Raw genomic sequence first — 4,348 nt, 5'->3', positions numbered from 1 at the left:
TAAAACATAGCAACCACAGATCCGAGAATGCAAGTTTTCCCTTGCATCCGAGACGGTTTTTAAATACGGTCTTCTTTTCTTTGTTTGCTTGTTTCTTTCTTTCTGTATCTTAATTTCTTTCTGTTTGTCTAACTGCTGTTATCTTTCCGTCTATATGGTGGTTTTTTTCTGTCTGTCTGTATTTCTTTCTTGTGTACATTCTCTAGGTTCTGGATGACTCAAAGGTTTCCGGAAATAGGATCTAGTGTCAATTTCTCTCTTTGTCCCTCTCTCTGTCATACTCTCTCCTTCTCTCTCTCTTTCTTTTTTTCTCTCTCCTTCTCTCTCCCTTCCTCTCCCCTTTCCCTCTCTCGCTCCCCCTCTCTCTCTCTCCCCCTCTCTCTCTCTCTTTCTTTCTATCTCTCTCTCTTTATTTTTCTCTCTCTCTCTCTTTCTCTCTCTTTCTTTCTTTTCCTCTCTCTCTTTCTCTCTTTCTCTCCCTTTCTCTTTCTTTCTCTCTCTCTCTAGCTCTCTCTTTCTTTCTCTCTCTCTTTCTGTCTCTGTCTTTCTCTCTCCCTTTCTCTCTCTTTCATTCTCTCTCTCTCTCTCTCTCTCTCTCTCTCTCTCTCTTTCTCTATGTTTATTCCTTCCTTCCTTTCCCTCTCGCTCTCTCACGCCCCTCTCCCCTCCCCAACCCCCACCCCGCCCAGTCAGAGCCTTTTCAGCTCATGGCGTGCTCCTGAGGTCAAACCTAAAGTTGGTCCGCAATCTCATCTTCTTTCTCCTCTTCGCCAAAACAAATCAGGATTAACCTACTTCTGATCTACATCTGCCTTGCAATATTCTCGCCAGTTTCTGAACACCTTATTTCTGCCTATTTGCCACATATAGGGATTTTCCACAAGAGAGGTTGGAGGCAGGGGAGCTTACTCTGCTGACGCATGCCGTAGGTTGTCCTCCTTGACGGAAATAGGCGGCTGGAATGATACGACTAACAACCAACAAGTTAAAACAAGGAACTTAGTCGATAAATATCGACAGGGGGCCGACAAATGGTTTAAATGGGAAATGTGTGTATATGGGTGTGGGTTTGAAACAAACAAACAAACCAACCCTTGTGAACCCCGGGCCGCAGGCCTTCGATGTAGTGATTGGAAAAAAAGGATGTTCTCAAATGGTTCAATTCTCATTTGGTCTGATTCTCAAATGGTACCGGTATACTCCCCCCCCCCCCCCCCTGGCCGCAGGCCTAGGAGTAAAATTTTTATAGACACTGACCTTCTTCCCAGGGGTCATTGACCCAGTTTTAGCTATGAGAGGTAGTTCGCCCAGAGGCTGTAGAGTATACTGGGGCGGTCTCTTTGATGTCTTGAGAGGAAACTTGGCCAGGGTAGTACATGCACCAGAACTGGTGGACACCAAGGACAAACATGAAATCGAAGCAGTTTGCTTTCAGAGAGAACGGTCGTCAGCAACTCAAACTTCTCTGTTTTCTTTTTTTTTTTAAATCTGACTTTCTTTGTGGCCCCCTGACTCCGCCCCCTCCCTCTGTAAGGACCCTCCTCCACAAGGACCGATTTTTGTCAACATTTTAAAGGTCGCTAGAGAGGGGTTCCACTGTATGACCTAACCGCTACTGGCAGACGGCCTCAATCTTCACGCGCAAAGACGAGATTAATAGGTGCTCGGTTTTGGTATTTTGAATTACATTACATTAAACCTTTGTTGGGTTTCATGGTCATGGCAACAGCCATAATAATATTACATGATGTATAATATCATATTTCAGCATATGTGAATTACATGTCATCATACTAAACTGTCATACATTTTTATTCCTACATTATTCTGATTGATCACAACCAAACCTACTATCATTGGACACATCCAAATGCAAGCGCCTGTTCTTGACAATTTCTCTCTGATCTAAATATAAAATCAGTGCAATTTCCTGGGTCGGGCTTTGCCACAGACACTCACGGTTTGGCCTGTAGGTAAAATGTACAATGTATTTTCTGATTTGTGCACAAAAGCTTTTTTTCTTTTTTCTTTTTTTTAACATAACAATGTTTAATGTCACTGTATGTTTAAAAGACCATGGTCATATTTGTAAAAAAAATGTTAAATTAGAAAATAAATAACATTTTGGTTCATGATTTTTCCTACACCTGTGCTAAAAATAAGAAATAAAAATGTCGGGTATATAAGTCACTCAAATACAGCTAGGTATGAATGGCTCGGTTTGAGTTTGTTGCAGTTGACCCTGCACAATGCGACATATCATGTTTTTGTTGAACAATTTTGACGTCACCCCTCCCATAGGGTGACGTATTTCACAACTTCCTGTGTTACACAAACTCTGTGATGACCAATTTTGACGTCACCCCTCCCATAGGGTGACGGATTTCACAACTTTCTACAGATGAACAATTTTGACGTCACCCCTCCCATAGGGTGACGGATGTCACAACTTCCTGTGTACACAAACTGATGACGTATTTCACAACAAAATGGCGCTGCCCATGGTCAACCTCGAAACTATCCGTATAGAATGGGGGCGTCCTCGCCCCCATAATAAACAAGTCGCGTAAGGCGAAATTACTACATTTAGTCAAGCTGTGGAACTCACAGAATGAAACTGAACGTAGTCCGTCGCTAGTGCAAAAGGCAGTGAAAGTGACGAGCCTGTTTGGCGCGGCAGCGGTTGCGCTGTGCTTCGATCATAGCACGCTTTACTGTACCTCTCTTCGTTTTAACTTTCTGAGCGTGTTTTTAATCCAAACATATCATATCTATATGTTTTTGGAATCAGGAACCGACAAGGAATAAGATGAAATAGTTTTTGAAACGATTTGGGAAATTTAATTTTAATAATAATTTTTATATTTTTAATTGTCAGAGCTTGTTTTTAATCCAAATATAACATATTTATATGTTTTTGGAATCAGAAAATGATGGAGAATTTAAGATGAACGTAAATTTGGATCGTTTTATAATTTTTTTATTTTTTAGAATTTTCAGATTTTTAATGACCAAAGTCATTAATTAATTTTTAAGCCACCAAACTGAAATGCAATACCAAAGTCCGGTCTTCGTCGAAGATTGCTTGGCCAAAATTTCAATCAATTTGATTGAAAAATGAGGGTGTGACAGTGCCGCCTCAACTTTTACAAAAAGCCGGATATGACGTCATCAAAGACATTTATCGAAAAAAAGAAAAAAACATCCGGAGATATCATTCCCAGGAACTCTCATGTCAAATTTCATAAAGATCGGTCCAGTAGTTTAGTCTGAATCGCTCTACACACACACACACACGCACACACACACACACACACACACACACACACACACACACACACACACACACACACACACACATACACCACGACCCTCGTCTCGATTCCCCCTCTATGTTAAAACATTTAGTCAAAACTTGACTAAATGTAACAAGTCGCGTAAGGCGAAAATACAATATTTAGTCAAGTAGCTGTCGAACTCACAGAATGAAACTGAACGCAATGCCATTTTTCAGCAAGACCGTATACTCGTAGCATCGTCAGTCCACCGCTCATGGCAAAGGCAGTGAAATTGACAAGAAGAGCGGGGTAGTAGTTGCGCTAAGAAGGATAGCACGCTTTTCTGTACCTCTCTTTGTTTTAACTTTCTGAGCGTGTTTTTAATCCAAACATATCATATCTATATGTTTTTGGAATCAGGAACCGACAAGGAATAAGATGAAAGTGTTTTTAAATTGATTTGGACAATTTAATTTTGCTAATAATTTTTATATATTTAATTTTCAGAGCTTGTTTTTAATCCGAATATAACATATTTATATGTTTTTGGAATCAGCAAATGATGGAGAATAAGATAAACGTAAATTTGGATCGTTTTATAAATTTTTATTTTTTTTTACAATTTTCAGATTTTTAATGACCAAAGTCATTAATTAATTTTTAAGCCACCAAGCTGAAATGCAATACCGAAGTCCGGGCTTCGTCGAAGATTACTTGCCCAAAATTTCAACCAATTTGGTTGAAAAATGAGTGCGTGACAGTGCCGCCTCAACTTTCACGAAAAGCCGGATATGACGTCATCAAAGACATTTATCAAAAAAATGAAAAAAACGTTCGGGGATTTCATACCCAGGAACTCTCATGTCAAATTTCATAAAGATCGGTCCAGTAGTTTAGTCTGAATCGCTCTACACACACACACAGACACACACACACACACACACGCACACACGCACACACGCACACACACACGCACATACACCACGACCCTCGTTTCGATTCCCCCTCGATGTTAAAATATTTAGTCAAAACTTGACTAAATATAAAAATGAAGAGCAAGAATTATTGGA

The sequence above is a fragment of the Littorina saxatilis genome, linkage group LG7 (assembly GCF_037325665.1).
Source record: "Littorina saxatilis isolate snail1 linkage group LG7, US_GU_Lsax_2.0, whole genome shotgun sequence".
Taxonomy (NCBI): Eukaryota; Metazoa; Mollusca; class Gastropoda; order Littorinimorpha; family Littorinidae; genus Littorina; species Littorina saxatilis.
The sequence above is the reverse complement of the archived record's forward strand: the minus strand, read 5'-3'. Positions refer to the sequence as shown.